Genomic DNA, 20,948 nt, shown 5'->3' with positions numbered 1-20,948 from the left:
GCTATGTTTGTGTGAAAGGTGAACTGCAGCCTGCTGGAGAGCACAAAACTTGATACAGTAGGGATTTGTCTATAAAGAAAATACAGATAATCCCATAGCAAAGAAATATTTGATGTCCTCATGCATTTGGTAATGCAGACTTAGCAATATGTTGATAATGGAACATTGTCCCTTTCTGTGATCTTGAAAGAAAAAATAAATATCCTCTCTAATGCTCTTTGCCATGCTGCTTCTGGCTACCTCTGTGAACTCAGAGTGTTTGAATAGGTGGAAATACATCAAAAAATCTGTAAGACATCTTCTTCTTGTTAAGCCTAGATAGCTCCTTCTTTTGTAATGCACAAGCAATATCAAGATTATCTGGAGGCCGTGGCAGTCTCCAGCACTATTGTAGAGTGTAATATTTATTTGCCACTTTTATTTTTTTTAGGAACTGGAAATCAAGGTGGAGATCTTCTACATGTTAACTAAGGGCACCACTAATCTTTGTTCAAAGGTGGCACTGGGGGCTGCAGTTAAATGTTTGTCTGTGAAGAGATGGCTGAGAGGGATTCCAGGATTGGCAGTCCTCTTGAAGAGCTCAGCCCTGCAGTCAGGGCCAGCCCTGGAGGCTGAACTTGCCAGGATATATGGGAAGTTCAATTAGAATGTGCTTTCTGCTGGGCAAACTCACACAGGATTAATTACTGCCCCAAACAAAGGGTACAAACTGTGCAATCTCCTTCCAGGAAAAAAGCCATTAACAAAAATGGTGTTTCTAACTGGGATTTAATGGGAAATTCTGCATTTTTCTATAATTTCCAAGGGATAATGTTCTGGGCTCCTGGCATCTCTGTCTCTCTCACTGCAGGCCTTTTGCCTGAGGCTGCTTTTCCCTTGTTCTTGGTGCCTTCTTAGCCTCCCACTCTGCTGGACCTGAGCACTGTGTGCCTCAGTGAGGAGACTGAGGAGTCCCAGGACACCCAGGCAGACCCAGCTTATTCCTCTGTCAGCCTTGAAAGGGTTCAACTCAGAATAAACTGAGTGAGAAGAATTCATTGCTGCCATGTTGCTATTCAGAGCAGCAGGAATTATTCTCATGGATCACTCAGAGTTACTCTGCCATGACATGATGGGCTGGCCCAGCTGAACAAAAACAAGGAGATTTAATTCTCTTTTTTTCAGCCAGTGGCTGAGGATGTTAGAGGGAAAAGGCACAGTGACACAGCCTCAGTGATGTTATGTAGCTCACAGGACCTCCTCAAAGGAAAACATACATCTTGAGCTCTGTCTTTTCCATTTTAAACTGAACTTATCAAACTGGTGACAGTTTTTTACATTATCAGGTTTGATGGCATAATTTGTCCATATCTGGAGGCGCAATGAGCAAATCATTAAAAGAATAAAAATCCAGATTTTGAGCACCCTTAGATTCTGTGTTCTGTCACTCCCATTGTTTCATTTACAGCAATATAAAACTCACATGGTTCTATCAGTATTAGATGTGGGTTTTGTCTGTTGTTAATACATTCCATTTAGAAGTATATTTAGTCATATATTTACAAAACCTCAACATATAGAGAAGGAAATTGTGTAATGTACTTTGATTCTGAGGAACCAGCAATAACAGGAACTTTGGTTGAATTATTTAGGGAGGAAGGAAGAAATTCAGGAGAAATCAAGGTATTTTTATAAATAAATCCTTCTTTAAAATATTAACTCTTTTCAAGCCCAAAGAAGTTTGCATTGTTTCCCTTGACTCTAAAGGTGAAACCAGTTACTCTGCCACTTGTTCTGCCTAATTGCTTCTAAAAGTTTCTGCTTTTTTGAGCAACTGAATAACAACTTCTCAAAATTCACCTAATGGATTTGTTTGTAATGTTGCTTCATGACTGCATCTTAGTGAACAGCATTAAACATCCAAGAGAACTGTTGGAAAATCAGGCTGTGAAGGAGTTCAGAAACTGCATTTGTATGAATATATGAAATAATCCAAGCTCTGGTGTTTAGCCCTGAGATGAAATGGTACTTCATGGTGACCTCCAGATGGCCAAACTGCCTTTGTCCAGAAGCAGGATTTCCTGACTGTCATTACTAGTTGGGATGACTCTCAGTCCCTGCAATCCCCCATAAACCATGCCCAGGCACTCTGTGGCAGCAGCAGAGCTGGCCTTGGCCAAACTGCTTTGGGGTTTGCTGACAATTACAAGGCTGGATGTTTGCCTGTCGGTGCTCAAACCCGAGATGGAGATCCCAGGGATTCCAGAGTCCATCTGTTCCTGGGCTTAGCTGTCCTTACCACCAAAGCAGAGTCTCTAATTAGAGTCTTTTCTCTTTTTTTTGTCCTTCAGTTTAGAGAAATGAACTGGTTGTGTCCATTTAAAATGATGCTGAGCTCTCCTTTCTTGTCCACTTGCAAGGGTCACCCTTCTATTCAAGCTATTTATGGCAGACTGATACTAAAATGAATTACATTTTAAGGTTTCTTAACTTTAACTGACAACCACTGCATTTTCTCAGGTATTTATATTGTTGTTATTATTAATATTTTTAATTATTTTTATTATTGATAAATATTATTACTACTGGTGCCACAGGCTGTCATCAAATCAACCATCAGCTCACTTTACAGCAGTTTGTGGTGTTCTGGTGTTTTTGTGTGCTAAACCTCCCTCTTGTCCAGCAGGCACATGACACGAACTGTTAGCTGCAGAAATCAGAAAGAATTGACACAAATTGCCCTGATTCTGAAATGCTCTGAGTCCTTTGACCAGATCACTGTAACTTTTGGGTTTTTCTCTGGCTCAGGGCCATTCCTAAGCCATGATCAGTCTCCATACAGGTATATCCATAGCAGGGGACAGCTGGGGACAGCAGGTGCCCAGGTGAGCATGGAGGCTGTTCAGGGATTTGGGTTTTTGGGAGGATCCTGGGATCTTGGGAGAGCTCCTCGATCATAAAATTATCCAATGGTTTGATTTATCCATTCTGGGATGTGGGCAGTTTAGAGGTTTTTCCCAGGTGGTGACTGGAATTGAGTAATAAACTCAATTGAGAGGCAAATGAAAAATGTTTGTGCATTTTTGTCAGCCTTTGCAAAGTATTTCTCTGTTGCAGCAATTTTAATTGCAAATACCATTTTATAATAATGTTGGATCAAATTATGTGTGTGGGGGGGAAGTTCGTAAAAATAGAGTAATTCAGTAATTGTTTTACATTATATAAAATACAGCATTTTTCTAAGTTTAGGATGTTTAATGACCACTTTGGTAAACTTAGCAAAAGAGTGTTTTGGGGTTTTTTTTAAAGTGAGACTTTGGAAGAAAACATAAAGATTTTATATATCCTATAAAACTGGCACACATCACATTTTGGATTATATATGCACAATTAGCTTTTTTTTATCCAGTTGTGTATTATGGCTGGATTAAATTTCCCTGAAACACTTTATGGTGTATCCTGGTGTTTAAAACATTATTGCATCCCTCAATACCCCTTTTAATAGTTTCTGGTACAGAATTTTACCACAACAGATTCATTTGGGTAATTTTTTAATGCACATTTTAAATCCACACACAGCTCAGAATAGGCACCTCTACATTTTTTATTTTTATTATTATGTTAAGCTTTTTCTTTTATCATTAGTGCATTCTGAGTGGTAGACAGATGAAAAACTTGTGCAACAGAGAGAAGGAATGAGAAAAGTGCTGTATTTTCCCTGTCATTCTCTGAATGGCAATCATTGCAATTCCTTTGTGAGATAAGGTTAATATGATTTAGCAGTAACAACATGCCTACATCCAAAATATGATGTCAAGGTTTTATAATGAAACCAGTCTTACCATAACATATTTTAATCCACGTGGATCATTCTATAAGCTTTCAGGAGGTGAAAAATCAGGATGCAGCTTCCCAGCAGGTGTGGGAGTTGCTGTTTGACACCTCTGAAATTCTGTGAGCTCAGGTCTTTCTCCTGGTTACATAAACAACAAGATTTGTGAATTATGATATCTTGTTTGGATATCTCTGTGGAGTTGGATCACACCTTTAATGAGGGGGTAAATCATTACCTGGGATTTCAGTGACAAAGAGAAATTACCTCTTTCGTGACCTCTCTGTGTATCTTGCCAAATGCTACTGAAAGCAAGGGGTGGAATTTTTGACACACTGAATTTGGATCTATGGATAGCTAAAATGTGCACGTTGATCTGTTGTGATCCATGAATTTATTCTGCCACTGGGATGTGGGAGGAAAAGTAATCACTTTAATTTGATCTCTTGTAAAGGCATGATGGCAACAGCACCTTCAGAAGTCTGTCAGAGAGTTATTTAAATTTGTTTCTGATATTGTGCAATGCAAGCGATTTTATCTGGTCACTTTAAAGGTGAACAGGAACCAGAAAATCCAACATTCACAGGCAAAGGTGCTCTTTAAATTTATATTAATTCATAAGAAGTATAAATAGGAGAGACGGAAAAAAGACTTTATGAGCTGAAGAAAGGTGGTAAAAATGGTTTTAGTCTTATCAGTGTTTTAAGGGGGGAAAAAAAAGGAGTTGGATGGCAGAGCTTTAAAGCAAAAGTGTGAGCCCAGATAGCTTTTGAGTGATCAGAGAAAATGCCAAACCCTGTTTTTTTGCATCATTTGCATAACAATGGAAACTGAAGTAAGGTTGTTGGAAAATAACACCCCTGGGATGCATGTAAATACACAACATCTTAGAACTCAAACCAGAGCCTTAGGGAATTCAAAAATGCACAAGGAAGATAATAAAAATGGAATTATTTATGGTCGTTAATTGAGAGCATTGACAGGGGGACTAGAAAAATCCTCACACGCTCCATAAAGATTGCATTTTTGGGGATTTTTTTGAGGAGATTCAGCCCTGAAAAAAATCTTTTGCCTGTGAGGACATGGAAAACATTTAGCAAAGGTGACCACACTGATCTAACCTGCATTCAGAGTGGGGATCCTCTGAAATCACCATCAATTTTACTAATTACTAGAGATAGCAGAAAACGAGCCGACAAATTCTGATTAAGTTTGTTTTTTAGCATTTTTGCATGCTGTATAGGAAAAGCCAGTCAGGTTTTCAGGGCAAAACCAGACAAACATTGCCCCCAACAGAGTCTCTGATCCTTTGCTGCTCTCCAAACCCTTCTAGCTGCTCTGCCAGCTTGTCTCCTCACATACCTTGCAGGATTTACTTCACCTTGTCTGAAAACCAGAAAAGTCCCCTCAATAGTTAGAATGCTCTAAAAAGGGGTTGTCTCCTTATTTTTGATGCAGCAAGCAGGACGTTTCCTTTTCTCTATATGTGTGATGATTTCTATCTTTGAGCTTTAATTCAGTTTGAAATAACTCATGGAAAAAAGTCAGCTTGGGTAACAGTCTTGATCCTAAATTGGGCTGATCCCTTCTACCCTGATTCCATTAATATACAATGACTGAGTTCCAAAAAAGACCAATTTGTCTGTGTTTATCCCCCAGCCATGTTCATTGGCTGATCACTTCTTCCCCACTCTGAAGTGGCCTTGATGGACCCAACCAGCTCTGGGATCTGGGTTAGCTTTTCTTCTGAATTACACCATAATTCCAACAGGAATTTCTTGATAATAAAGGATTTCCAGCTGGAAGGCTCAGGAGGTAATTTAATTTAGATTAATATAAGTGCTAAGCTTCAACAATGCTGCTCCAAGATCCTGCCATGTGAAATAATTACAATTTACTTTAAAAATATAGGCTTTTGGCAGCACTTTTTGCCTGGAGAAGAGAACAGAGGACCTCCCTGGGCATGCCAAGAAGGGCCAGTCTAGAAAGCAAGGTCTGACAAATGCAAGGTCTCACCCAGTTCCTGAAAAGATACTAAGGGAATGACAGAACTGTAACAGAAATCAGTATTTGCTCTCCCTGGACAAGGGCTACTCTTCGTTGCAGATCCACCTCACTCAGGTTACTTCAGCTGTTACTTGCTGGACCCAGAAAGAAAAAACATTTTTTTATAACTCTCTGGAAATAAAATAAAAAAAAAAAAAAGAAAAAGAGCCTTTACCAGACCTAACAACTGTGTTCCACAGGTGTTCCATAGGTGTTCCATAGGTGTTCCATAAGTGTTCCATAGGTGTTCCATAGGTGTTCTGTCATGGGTGGTTTATAGCTGGGGAATCACCATCGAACGAAATTAATACAAATGAACAGCTGGAAGCTGAGGGTTGAGGCTGCTCTCAAGCTATGCTTCTGGAATAAGTGGGCAGAGTGTGGCTGAGGGTGTTTCACCCAGAAATGGGCACTGTTGGAGCTTCAACAATGCTGCTCCAAGATCCTGCCATGTGAAATAATTACAATTCACTTAAAAATATAGGCTTTTGGCAGCACTTTTTGCCTGGAGAAGAGAACAGAGCACCTCCCTGGGCATGCCAAAAAGGGCCAGTCTAGAAAGCAAGGTCTGTGCAGTGGGAGAAGAACTCTGGGCTTTGAGAGGAGCAAACCAAGCCATGTCCAACCCAAGGCACAGAGAGCTCAGGATGGAGCACAGGGTGAGGAGGATGGGATGTGCTGGCCTGGAGTCCTGGGTGTCCCTGAGTGCAACAAAAAAGCTGTGAGGTCAGCAAGAGGCCACAAGGCAAGAGCAGCTTTCCCGTTCAGAACAACCTGCAGGGCTATAAAACCATTAAAAAATGGAGAGATCAATCTTAATCGTGAGATCTGCTCCTGGGAAAGCCCCACTGGAGCAGTTCTGCAGCTCTTTCAAACTTTAAATCACGGGAGCAGTGAAACCAACATCTAATTTTTTGTTTTCGAAAACTGCAAAAAGAGAATTTTTTTTCACAAATGTCAGTTCCCAAATTCAATAATATAGGTGTTGGGGGAGCAATCCATACACTCTGAGTTTTACAAAAAATATTAATGAGTAGAAGAATGCCAAGAAATTGCCCCTGAAAATAAAATAGCACAGTCTAGAGAAGAATTTGATATTATTTCTTCTTGCCTTTTTCAGTTCCCAAGCAGTAGAATAGGATAGGAAAGTAAAGCAAAGCTCAGGTATGCAATGGTGTATGAAGTCTCCAAGTATTAACTGTGGGAAGAAGCATAAAGTCTCACAATTCAGTGAAAGCCTTTAATAAATTTCCAATTTTTAACTGAAATTAAGAGCTAGAGGAGGAAAGAGGAGGAAAAACATGCTATAGAAAATGAGAATTTTATATAGAATTTGAAAAAGGTCAGTATAACTTGGAGAAACAGTCATACTGGGTTGATGTTTTTTTGGTTTCTTGATAATTTGCCACTCTTTTAATACTTTTAATATTTTGCATTATGCAGTCTCAAGCTTCTAAGATAAGGAAAAGTTGTGGAAATCAGCCTTGTTCCATGTGCACATTTTATAATCTCATATCAGTCTGTTTCTTATGCTGCTGGAGAGATCAATAGATGTTCCCTGCTGAGGATGTTATCTTTGGTACCAACTTTTTAATTAACTCTTGTCCTGAGCTCAAAGAGCAATGTTTCACAGTAAAAACTCTTGATGTACAAAGCAGATCTGACATTTATCAATTACACTCCGTGCTATCCAGTGCAGTGATCAAACAACCAGAGCTGTAGTACTGCTTGTTCTCCAGTGATGGCAAAATAACTCAGATTCCCACATCAAATGTGTCTGCATGGCTCTGGACTCCTTCTGAAAGGGTTTACCAAGCATTGTGGGAAGAATGTTCTGTTGGCACTAAAGGGAAATTGTCAATACTGAGATCCGGTTGTGTATATTAGACATGAGAGAAAAGGTAATAAATGTAGTACAGTTTTAATTTAAGTTGCTGTCTTGATCAAAAGTCAGTGGGAAAACCAAGGCACTTTCCCTGCCTCACTGCTGTGACTGCAGCAAACCCTGAGAGTTTGCTCTGCTCTGCTTGGGGCACCAGGGAGGCATTTTCCACATGAAGCTTTCTTTGGGCATCTGTGCACAGAGCCCACAGGTCTCTGCCTTTGGCTTCCTCCTTTGCTTTTCAGGCAAAAATCTAATTTATCAGGAGTGAATCAGGTGCAGTCCATGAATCTCTATGACATTCTCTCCTCAGGGAGAGCACTCATCCAGACTGGCAATCTTGTAAAGTGTTTTCTCTTTACTGCCAGCTCTGAGCAGCAGAGCTGCTCTGGGCTGAAAGAAGGAGACCAAACACCCTCGACAAGCTCCTCACCACTCACACCAGAGTCCTTCAGTGTTTGTCTGAATGTCTCTAATCTGCTTGGTAATTCTTGCTGTTTATTAGTATTTCTTAGGAGTCCTTCCAGAGAAGGCGCAGAATTGATTTATTCTGTTAAAATAAGGCTTTCTAAAACTTCAAATGAAATCGTGTTACTTCATATTCTTTCTGTCTCTGGGTTGTTTCATTCTTTGATTGCAGTGGCAGTCACTGAACACTTGAGTGTCATTCAACACTGTTGGTGCATCGTGACGACAGTCAAATTAATGTTTTTTAAAAACCCAACAAGGACAGCTGCTTCTTAATACTAAGTGTTTCTATTTGTGTCAGAGGCTTTTACAGGATGTCTAGGAAGAATTTCTCTGCCTCTCTGTTGAGATCTCATCTATTGAAAAACTGTTGAGGCTTCAAGAGCCACTCTGTTTTAGGAAGACCTCCTAAAGACATCTTAATTCCCAAATCCCCTTGAGATCCCATGCACTTTTCAGCAGCAAAGCTCCTGCCTGTGTTATTACTGTTTATTTTTGTTGAAGGAGACACTAACATCCAGAAACAAATGGTGATCTCTCCCTGCAGTCTGATTCTATTAAGGACAGCTGGTGCTGGGGCTGCAGCTGTGGACAAAGCAGAGGATATCATTTTTTGCTGGTGGTCCTCTGATTGCTTTGTTCATCTCTGCTGGTGACAGATTAGCTCTGCAGCACATCCCTAGGTCACCAGCCAGCCTTTTTGTGTTTGTACTGGTCAGTGCTCTGAAGAGAGGTTTTTAAATTGGAAAGAACACTTCCTTTTGTTGTCTTGTATTTTGGAGATGCAGAGCTCCACAGCAGAGGTGCCACAGGTCATCCTGGAGATGCAGCAATGCAGAATGCAGGAGCTTCTCCACGGCACCCATCTCTCATTATTCCTGCTGTCAGCTGGGCCGAGCTGGCCATGACATTTATCAAATCCTTTTCATAAAAAATTTAAGGTTAAAAAGTGTTAAGAAAAAGTACCCTGCCAAGGTGTACTAATGAAAGAGGGAAAGGTTATTTTATTATCAAATGTACAAAGGAAAGCACTTTTCTTCATCTTAACTGGACATTTTCTCTAAAAAATGCAGAAAGCCCTTATCTTTTATATTTCATTTTCATCAGGTTTTCCTGAAATAGTTATAATTAAATACTCTTTACAAACTTACCCTTGAAGCATCAAATTTGTAGTTTGAAACAAGATAAGAGATTTAAATTCTTTACAGACTCTGTGAGATGCTCTTTGCAAAGACACCATAAAAACAACATGTATTTTCAAGGAATGAGATGGGATATGTTGACAAAAATCTCAAAAATTAAATAGTGGTGCTGAATGGAGGTGCAACAAATGAACAGATTCATCCAATCTCTCTTTGAAAGGACAATGCTGCAGAAGTGGTGAAGGACAGCCTGGTCCTTTCTTTTGTCTCTTATTTCCTCATGTCACCCTCAAATGGAGTTATTTATTTTCTGCTAGTAATCAGGAGAGAAATATCCATCATCCCTTCATTGAGGGGACCAAATTTTGAAATGCAGACTTCTGAAAATTAAAGAGAGTGTGAATTTTAAATATTTTACATGGAATATATTGTCAGGGAAGCAATTTTTTATGAGACAAGAAGATTCATTCCAAGAAAAATAACCCTTCAAATAAATGCATCAGAGTGCATAGAGCACAAAGCTAGAATCCATGAGGTGGATTGTCCTCCTTTACCCCAGTTTTTTAATTTGGTTCCTTGCTCTGGCTGGGTTTCCCCTCTGGTCTGTCCCCCAGCACTGGCTGTTGGAGAGGATATGTATGAAATGTATTGTTATGTTTGGTTTAGACTAAAAATACAGCAGCACATATGCTGCAACAAAAAGGCTTCAAATTAGTTAAAAACATGAATTAAAACTAAAAAGATTAGATTTCACCAGCCTGTTTCAACTGAAAGGATCTACTTTCTGCACAAATCCTTTTAAATGCTAGTCATGCCCAATTCTCTCACCTTTGGCTTTGGAGTGATCTTTTAATCTCTAGAATAATGGGAAGGTTAAGCCTCTGTTATTTATTTTGTTTTGGTTTGTTTTAATATCCATCTAAAGAGTTGTAACATAGAAATCTCCTGGGCAAACTTCATTTTTCTTTTGCAGTCCTGACTTGGACAAGGAAGCAATTCCTGCCTCTTGTCTTCCTCCTGCCTGTTTCAATAGCAGAGTCAGAACCTGGGCAAGAATAGCAGTTGATAAATATGTCTTCATAATGAAGTGCTTAAAACTGAGCAAAAAAATGCTGTGTCTGAGCTAATTTATTCCTCAACTCGAGTATGTTGTAGCCCTCATTACTTTTGAAGTAAGCTGAGGAGTTTTGCCAAATATGTTTTGATAGCAATGAAGAAAGACTTCTTTGGGAGATGGATCCTGCTTATCTCAGGTCTGTTCAGACTCAGTGAGCACTCAGCTTCTCCTGTGTCCTTGCCAAAACACCTTTCCAGCAGAGCTTGCCAAAAACATCCGAGAGAACAGTCCTTTATCTTTTTAAAAACCAAAAAATGAGCCTTTCTTGTGGGCTAGACTGACTTATCAGCAGTGCAGTTCAGACTGCCTCAGCCCATGGCTTATCCAAGACAGAACCTATTTAATGGATATTCCTGCCAAAAATTATTAACAGCTTTCTTGGGGTGCTGCTCGCTGCTCGTGCACCTCATCAATTCTGCCCTGCTGTCTGAAATCAGAACCATCTCACAGCAATGGGAAGATTCCTTTGCTGGGGCTGACATGGAATAGGATTTTGAATGTTTTACTTCTTTGAAACAACAAAGAGAAGAAAGTATGGATTATCAATATAGCCAAAGACATCACAGACGGAAAGTTAAATTAGCAGCACAGTAAAAATGGCTTTTGTGAAACCTGCCAGCTTTGATATAAATGGGAGAGGCAGTTCGTGGAGCTTGCACTGGCTGACCCTGCTTTGCAAGTCATTCTGCTTTCCTGGTAGTTTTTCCAGCTCTGGGTGGAACAGTGAAATGCTGCTTTTAAAGCGAGGGATAGAACCATGATAGTTATAAGGAAAAAAAGGGCTGTTCTCTGTCATTCATTGAAAATTTCAGAGCTTGGTAAAAACTTTTATCTTCAGTGTGAGCCCTGTTTGTCATGCTTACATTTTTTCCACTTTTGTTTTTTTTGTTAACTAGAAAATAATTCGTCACCGGAATACATCTTTTATATACCATGTAAATTCCTGTAGGATTGAAATTAAAACTTTGCACTATATTCTGTCCGTTAATCTCCTACCATGATTGAATTGATAAATGAAGTAGGAGAACTTTTTTTTTTTTAAAAAAAAGCAATTCCTGTTAATATTTTTCATATTCTCCTGCAGCTTCGTTATAGCTGGGTTCCTTCTGAGATGAAAGCAGTTTGGATCTGGAAGATCCTTTGTGTCCTGGTGCTCTGCTGTCAAATGATTCACAACTGTGTGAGTAAAAGAGTTAGACATATGGAAATTATATTGTGGGGCTCTTCCAATTCCTTCAGCATTTCTTTAGCCGTCTCTAATGAGTATCTCCCATTTCAATCTCTTCTAAAAATTAGTTAATTCAAAAGCACTGGCATGACTAAAAGCGTTCTGTGATGTTTTGATCACCCTCCACAAGCTTTATGATATGAGAAATCACTGTGGGGTAACACTGAGGACAAGCTGTGAAAATCTGCTTTTCTTCCCTGGATATTCCAGTACCTTTGCAGTATTATTGCACTCTGGACGCCTGGGTAGGAAAACAATTGAAATTCAGCAGCATTTGCAAGTTATCTGCAAACTGTTTTAATATTCACTTCAAAGCAGGCACCAGTGAGTTCCAGAGAAGATTTCAGTAATTCAGTATCTGTTTGTGTGAAATGACAGAAAGCCTGGAGCCTCTGGAATGAGGATTCACATGGACACTTTTGTGGCACAACTTCCAGTATCTTCTGGAAAGGAACCCAAATCTGTCTGCACTGCCCTGGATTTTAGGGAGATTACAACCAAGGACTACTATTTTGTCAAACCCATTTTTTGTTATACCAGTCAAGATGTTTTCTTTTTAGAGTTATCCATTTGGTATTTATGTTTCAGACTGACTCACTACTTCTGTTTCCAATCCATTGTTTCCAATCCACTTTTATTTTTCAGCAATCTTCTGATGCTGTTGAGTAATTATTTCTGCAGTTTCATCAGGAACTTCAGTGATACTCAGCAATTTCTTCTACAGAGTTTTGAAAGTGTTCTGTTCAGAAAGAATTGTGAGATGCAAAAGATTCTTTGGGCCATAGCAAACCATTTTTGAGAATGTGTTCACACTTTGTACCTGAATAAGAAAATGTCTCGTCAGCAAGCTTTCTTCCTTCAGGTTTTCTTTTCTGACCTGCAGACCAAATAGTCTGGCTGTGATACAGCATGTGGTATTCTAGTGTGCCTTCATGCATTTTTAAACCATCCTGTGCCTTTAAAGATTTTTATTTTAGTGAAATAATCATCCAGACTTCAGGACAAAAAGGTTGTTGATCTGTTTGGTGCTTATGAATGCTCCCCACTTGTCAGGCAACAGGAAACAGAAAGGTTGCACATCCTGAAAAACTCAGAAATTTCCTCGCAAGTAGTCCTCAGATCCTGGGAATACTTTTGAAACTGTTTACTGAAGTGACATTTCTTTTTCCTGGTCCATGTGGGAATGCTTTGCATGCTGAATTAACCCAGCAGTCTCAAGAAATTTGTCACTATTTTTTCTGGAAATTCTGCCTCGGGCAGTCTAGGGGGGTAAAGCCCAGAAAGACATTTTAAAATCTCCCTTAAATAGCCCCAGTTCTGGTGAGATCTGAACCTGTTTCAACTTATTTGTCTGGTCTCAGTATCATCTTAAATCAGGGACAAAATATTCATTAGCTTTAGGGTGATTACTGGGCCCTAAGGATGGAAGTAGATTGTAGCACAAGACTGATGGCCATTGATACAAAACACTGTATTTTCCATTCTCAATGATGAAGGTTATAAGTCATTAGTCATCAAAGTGAATACAAGAACAAAAGCAAACACAGAAAATCACTGAATATTTCACAATCAGAAAAAAAATACAGGTATTTGAAGAACTGAAAAATCAATTCTTCAGTCTTCAACCCTGGTGTAATTATTTCGGTGCTGCTGAAATGCACCCATGCAGCACAGTAGTTTTGGGCAGGAAGCGAAGAAGAAAACTTCTTCCAATTGAAGCTGCAGGAGCAATTTTGATAGTAATTATCTGAGGTTGGGTCAGCTCGCTGGATGTTATTATCTCCTGCCAAACTAAGAAATGAAATTTATGAAAAATGAAACCTGTAATGATCCGAAGTGGTCAGACCCCAGTAATGGAAGTCATCCAGAAACACAGATCTTCCAGCTGCAGAAGATAGCATTTGGTGGCATTTCTTCTGATCTGCTCTGAAGGGAAAAATTCCAGTTAAAGGCTCATTAAAAGCATGTGGATATAATTTTCTAGCACTGTTGACTCTCATGCTATTAGGAATGCTGAGTTTATCCCATTCCCATTTGGCTGCTGGGGGAAAGAAGTGAGGTGGATCTTTGCAGATTTCAGCCCTGTGGTCCTTTGAAAGCTCATGTGTGTCTGTGGCAGCAATCCTACAGCTGAGAGCATTGCTTGTATTAAATATCCTTTAAAATTTACAAGGTTAATGGATTAGACTTAAAAATGCTTTCCCCTAACATATCTATTGGAAGTCATGTTCTCACTCTTCAGTCTTGCATTAGTCTCTTAAGGAATCCCATCATTTTCCTTGACATGTGGTGTTTTATCAACTAGTAGAAAAAGAGGTTTTTTCCACATTATTTACAGGCATATTGTTGCTTATGGCAGAGGCTGACTTGTTACATTTTTGAACCACTTGCACATAATATAAAATCTCATTTTGTCTCTAGGGAGCTCTGGTTGCACCTGTAGGTGATAATTTTTCAAATGTGCACTCTACATTCATGTAAAACTCTGCATTTGTTTTCTGTGGGCTCAGATATATTTTAGATATTTAGACTTCAGAGTCCCTTTTAAACTTTCTTTGTCGAGACAAACAGTCTGAAGTTTTAAATCTTTCATCCAGGCTGGTTTGCTAGTTCTTCAGTCATTTTTATGGCTCTGCTAATCCTTGCTGGTCCCAGTGCTCCTGAGGTGAAAGCCATGGTGATTTCTCAGTCCAGAAACTTGTGACCAATGAAAAGAGATTGTATTTCAGCATCTCACTGAGTAGCCCTGAGCCAGGAGTAAGTGGCTGTAAATAGAGAATCATCTGGACCACTTTTATTTGTGACAGAAATAACCTTTGAACAGGTGTGGATCTAATCTTTCTAGCCACTCTTGGTTTTTATGACAAGCACAATTCAGCCAACCCATGTAAAATCCTCAATTTATTCTAAACAAAGTATTCCTAAATTTGACTAAGGCTTCAGAACTTTGCTCTGTGTTATGCATCTCTTGAGTTATATAGGATGTGTTTCAACATAAAGCAGAAATGTCTCACAACTAGTGACACCTAAGAATCTGAGGAAATCTTTGTTCCCTGAATCCCCAGAGGTCTTGGCACACCTTGACTTGTGTCTTGGCTGGAGATGTCTTTCATGTCTCTGATTTAGGAGCTGCAGCAGATCAGAGCTGGGGAAAGCACGTCCAGCTTTCATCACCACCTTGTCAATATAAGAAGAAGTGACATGACAATAACACGTCCCAGCATGTTTGTTATGGATTCTTCACCCATGAAATTCATAATCCTTTCAAACCCAGAAACTGTACAGTTTCAAAGGAGCTTTGAGGGGCTCATGGAAATTAAATGCAGAAAATATGGAGAGAGTGGAAGATAAAATAACTTCCATATCACTTAGAGATTTCCTTTTTATTTGCCGGAGAATGTTTTAGCTGCAGAAGTAAATTCTTTTCTGTTCTTATTAAATAAAACAATACATGACTTTGCTGTGTTTTCAGCCATTATGAGCAATTGTGTGAATAGCTCTGGTATAAACTTTTTTATTTGAGTGTCTCCCTATATTGCTTATAGAAGGTTCCCAGTGGCACTAACTTGAATAGCTGTACTTCTGGTTGAATTGGTGATTTACATTACAAACAGCTTTTGAAACCAGATTACTGTTTTTCATGCTGCAGTTCACCAGCAGAAACAATGCAATCATTTCATACCACTGTGGATTTCTGCAATCAGAAATATGAAAGATCATCTGATGTCTTAGTAGATATTTCTATATAGTTGTAATAATACCATTATGTGTTTAATGCACAGACAAACATGTTTTCCAAGAATATTTGTTATGTATTTTAAACTTTCATAACATCCATAAAAGCAGTAAATTTGGCATATCCATGTCAAAATACAAGGAGAACCATTTAATTTAAAAAATCTGTTTCATTTGGCACAGAGAGCTCTGATGAGGGAAAATGGTGAGCAGAGTTTTGAGATGAATTCTCCCAATGACAATTACAGTCACACAGGTCTTGGGACCTCATTTCTCAGCAGCCCTGGGAAGTTGCTCCAGCAGGTCCCTCAGTGCCCCTCTGCTCAGCAGTGAATGCAGTGACTCTCACAAATGGTCACTTGAAGAGGCAGAATGAAGCTACATCTGCTTTGGGTTTTTTTCCCTGACAATATATCTTCCCGCTTTTCAGACCTGAAAACCCTGAAAAATTCAGATCTGAAGTGCTCTAATTCTCCCCTCCTTGTTTCCCAGACGCTTGAGTGACAGTGACCTTTGCTTTGCAGAAGCTCAGAGCTCTGTCAATAACCACAACTCTGGGTGAGAGGTTTTATCACCTGCCCTGGCTCTCCTATCACTGTTTCTCTGTCACTGTAAACTTATTTTCCATGATTGCCTTTAAGGTTTTGCCTTTGCTGCTCATGGCCACAGGAGCATGGCCAACAAATAGCCAGCAATGGCTGTGGGTTAAGGGAGAGCTTTCCAAGAACAACAGTGAATTAATCAGCTAATTAGTCCTCTGCCACTGACCACCTTTCCTACAGTGCTTTAGAGTATCCAGGTGAGTCTTTAGCCCAGTCAGGAAATATTCTCAGGACAGACTTATTTATTTAAAGTGTACGTGTGCAAGTTTCTTAAATAGTGCCATGGGCTGGAACTGCACCAACATCATCTTATCAGCATTCAGCATCACTGCCTTTAGAGGAAAAACAAAGAAAAGGGAATGCATGAAAATGAGATGAGATAAAAATTCAATCAGAAGAATAAAATATTTTTGTGATTGTTTTATTCATTTTCTCTCTCACAATCCCCTCTCCTAAAGCACCCTGTCTTAAGCAGCTCAGTTTTGGCATATGTTCCCAAATATATAAAACCTGGCACACATGAGTGGAGGATTTTTAAATTGCTAGTGAGGACCTGATATACTTTCACTTTAATCTGAATTGGAAATAGCCCAAGTAAAGAATAACAATGTTGTCTGCAGAGATACTGATGTAAATAGATATTTCAGAGTGTAGTCTTTTATTTTCACTTTTTATTCATAACTGGCAAGAAGCTGTAAATAACTTCACAGTGGAGGTGAATGACTAGAATTAAAAGGGAAAAAAAACGATGGAAGTTAGAGAAAATTGGAAAAGTTCCGACAAAGTTACTCATTTACCCATTTCTTTCCCCTGTTCTTCTTTTGAAGAAAAGAATTAGAGTTAAGATTTTGGTTTAAATGTTCTTGCTTCCCTAAACTGACATTTTTTTCCTTGTTTTTTAGTCTCACTTTATCACTCCTCTTTTTATGGAAGTGTATCCCAGCCCCTTTGCAAGGCCATTTTCTATATGTCTTTTTTTTTTGCCTCTATCCTTATATATTATTTCATGCTTTCTCACCAGATTTGTTGGGAGGAGACCTAACAACAGATGATGTCAGAATGAATAAGCCCAGTGAGCTTAAAAAAAGACAGATATTGACCAGTTTGCTCTGAGCCTCATGGTAACTGCAGCTTAGTAAATCTGGAGACTCACAGCTTTTGGGGTCATTTTAGGGTAGAGAATCTTAATAATGTCGTATCAGCTATGTTTTTATGAAATATTAACTGGAGCCAACTGCAAAGGACAAGCTGATGTTTATCAGTTATGGATATCAGATCTATATCAGCTCTATACTAGTCCTGAAATTCTTTAGGTTTCCTCTTACAGCTCTTTTTTTACCAGCAGACTATGAAAAAAACATGCATGTGCAATTTAAGCTTCACAAGATTCCTCTGAGGTTGATAAAACATGGAGCATTCTCTTTCTGGAATACAAATATATTAAAAAGGGTTTATATCCTGTATTTTCTGAGTCACATCTTTGAGTTTTCACCGAAAGCTGCTGTATGTTTTTAGTCAGTTAGGATTCCTGGGGAGGTAATAAAGGTGCAGAATGTATCCATATATTAAGTGCTTAAATTCCTTTTCAAATCTAGCAGGCTTGTGTCACCTTGATACCTTGATATTATTTTTATAAGTGTACACAAGTATAGATACTATTTTGGTGTTATCACTGCTTGTTTTGGTGCATTTGGACATCTAGCAAAGGTACAGTACAGAGACCTAATTTTTAAGATTAACCCTTTGCAACAAACAGAGAGAGATGTGTGTAGAATATGATTCAGGTTACAACTAAACTCCACAATAATGGAATTGCTTCACAAATTCTGCTTTCTGAACTTGTTGCAAGTACACAGTGGCTTCTTTTGTAGTTTGAGCCACAGGCATTAGAGTCTTTACACAATTATAATGTTTAGGGATACATACTATTGTTATCATTCAGGATTTCTGTAGTTACTGAATCCCAAACTTGAGCACCCCTTGGTTTGGGTCTCTTGTCAGCTGGGAACTGTATTTAGGATGATTCATGTACCTCTCAAACAATCCCAAGGCTTGAAGCTTTCTCAGATCTTGCACTTCCCCTAAAACTCATGTTGGTATTTTTACAGTTTATATTCTGCATGTCAATTTTGGAAATAGCAAACATAACACCAACGACCCACAAACATCCAAAATTTGTCCAAAAGGGTCAAATCATGTCCAGACATAAAATATTTGCCAAATGAATCTTTTGGATATGAGTTAAACTATGTCCTCCAACTCCTTACCAGTGTGGGGTTTTTTATTAGTTTTGAAGTGATGCTTGACTTGGTTATCTTGCTGTGAAGAGAAGAAAATAAAAAACTTTAAACTTTTAGAGTCCCACTGTGGAAAGGGTGCCAAAAGGAGACAAATTCATATTCTGCTTGGAGAGAGTGATCATGTTCATTCCCAGAAAGATCTGCATTTTGTATCCTCAGCTCTTTTCAGCTCTAATATGCATAACTGTTCTCTCCAGTTCAGTTGAGCTCAGTACAGGATATAAAAGAATCAAGAGGGAAAAATAGCTTTATGCCAGCTTTTCAGATCTCCAGTTGGAATTCAATGACTGTCAAATTTCAATGACTGTCAAAAGATGGTGCAAAAAAAAAAATCTACATATTGCATAGGCTGTTCTGATATTAGCTATAGTTTAAAAATATTCAGAACATACTTTTTTTTTCTCCCCTGTATATTTTCTCTGTGACTCTCCACTCGTATAAATTTAGCACAGACAAAAAGTGATGATGTGTTGCTGAATTTAAAGACCAGCAGCATTTCTAGAAGGGCATGAGGAGCTCCCTAAATAATGGAGACGTGATCTTAAGGCCTTTCATGTTTAATATATTGATTTTATCAGTACTGGAGAAAAAGAGAACAATCCAAAAAGCTGTAATAAGTTCTGTATTTGCTATCAAAACTGTAATAGTATTTCTGGTTTAATATATAATGGCCATATCTCATTTTGCACTAAGGCACTGACTTCCATCAAAAGAGAAAATATCAAATGTCTATCAAAGATCCCTCCTGCCAATAAAGCGAGTCAAACACCCAATATCATCTCAGTGTGTTAGAAAAACCTACAAAACTGCCAACAAGTGGTGCCTGCACATCATTCCTCCAAGCTGCATCCTTGTTTCTGGAGCTGTGTTTTCAGGGATTCCGTTCTGTACCCAGAGGTGTGACATCCCTGACAATATCCATGCAGGGGACTGGCAGGTGACAGATTTGATGAACGGGTAACATCTCCAAAATACTGATATTTTACATGTGCAATGCAAATTTACTCTAGCTGCAAGTTCCTTATGAATTGAGGATTCTGGACAATTTTAAACTAAAGTGTAAATTAACCTTAAACAGTATGGAAAATATATTTCAGGTTAGTAAGCACTACCTATTGTTTTCCGTTGCATTAATTAAAGCCAAAGCCTGACACAAGTATATCATCAGATTAATTCTCCAGTTATCTTTCAATTTAAGAGTCATGCAAGGACCTAGTTGATAATTTGTGTTTATTATCATTTCTCAGGCTGAAAGGGCTGAGCTGATGGGAATCCCTGCCAGGGCACCAGGGATGCACTTGGGCTGAGGTGTCTCAGAGCTGAACCATCAACCATCATCTGCCTGATGGGGGAAAAAATGAACATTTCAGACAAAAACAGCTCTTAAGCTTCACTTTTCCTGTGGTTGCAACTTTTTCTAAAAAGATGCCTTGCCATTGAATATCCTGAATTAGGAGAGACCCACAAGGGACTGGGAAGTCCAACTCCTGGCTCTGCACAGATGGTTCAGAACTGAGAAACACGTGGGGACAGAAGTCAGTAAAAGGGGAGAGGTAAAGTCCAGTAAACCTGTCTGCTGGGTGCTCATATGAATCTGTAGGTGAAAATCAAGCAGGCTTCTTGACACTTTGTAATATAGCATTCTAATTTAGGGAACTGGATTTGCCATGTTGTTGTAATACATCATCTGTGAGACTTTCATCTTGAGCTAATTAATTTCTAAACTTTCATTCACAAGTAAATCTAGCTAATAAAAACCTTGTCAAAATAGTCTTCCAGTAATCTGTTTTTAAACATTCAGCCAGCCAGACAAACACAAAGGGTGCACTGTTAAATTAAATGTATTCAACCTTCAGTCTGTGCACTGTTAAATTAAATGTATTCAACCTCCAGTGTATGTGGCATAGTATTACAGTCATAGATAGAGGTAGAGTATCTATTTAATTCAGTGTTTTGTCCCAGAAGCTCGTAAAAGATAGAGGAGTGTAATTCATGTCAATCAAAATTACTTGAAGATTGCACACATTTTTTATGATTTCAAATTAGTCAATGCTCCTTGCAGGGTTGGTAGAAGGAAAGGATTTTCTGGATCACCAAACTCACTGTTTAGTCTAGAACAGTTTTATTTTCCTCACTGCCTTAATGACATTTTCTACTGCTACACTTTTAGAGAGTTAATAATTTAATTTAATTATTTTAAGTAATCAGCACTCCAACAATGTGAATAAGAGTGCAAAGGTTTGAGATCTGCCTCTTTATATACTGAGGTACCTTTAAAAATAATATTACATTTACACCATTCTAGACTAGAAAATTAGGCTGCTACTTCTAGTCTGCTGTGTTATTTTTCATTCCTTTCCAGTACTTCAGCTCTGGCTGTCACAGAGGATAGCTTTGGGGGATGTGGAGTTTCTATATATCTTCTGAAGAAATGAGCACAAATTTCAGATGCAACCAGTTACTACCTGTTCAACATGATTTCTGAGAGGCAAAAAGTGACTGAGCCCTACAACTTTGATTTGCGAATCAATTATTTCTATCTGGCTTGAAGTAGTTCCATCAGCTTCAACCTCACATGAAATGGCACTGTGTAAAACTTGGTTATTGGCACCTGGGA

At 38.8% G+C, this 20,948-nt stretch overlaps 1 long non-coding RNA gene across 1 annotated transcript; it reads left to right on the top strand.

Moving 5' to 3' along the window:
• The first annotated feature begins 6,422 nt into the window (after nucleotides 1–6,422).
• On the top strand, nucleotides 6,423–19,734 carry LOC146437586 (uncharacterized). Its single transcript, XR_014852343.1, has 4 exons — nucleotides 6,423–6,516; nucleotides 11,551–11,646; nucleotides 17,053–17,152; nucleotides 19,579–19,734. It is a non-coding gene; the product is annotated as an uncharacterized LOC146437586 (long non-coding RNA).
• Nucleotides 19,735–20,948: the final 1,214 nt, after the last annotated feature.

This window comes from Lichenostomus cassidix, chromosome 4A (assembly GCF_008360975.1).
Source record: "Lichenostomus cassidix isolate B80296 chromosome 4A, HeHo_3.0, whole genome shotgun sequence".
Classification (NCBI taxonomy): domain Eukaryota; kingdom Metazoa; phylum Chordata; class Aves; order Passeriformes; family Meliphagidae; genus Lichenostomus; species Lichenostomus cassidix.
This window is presented reverse-complemented; position numbering and strand designations above follow the sequence as displayed.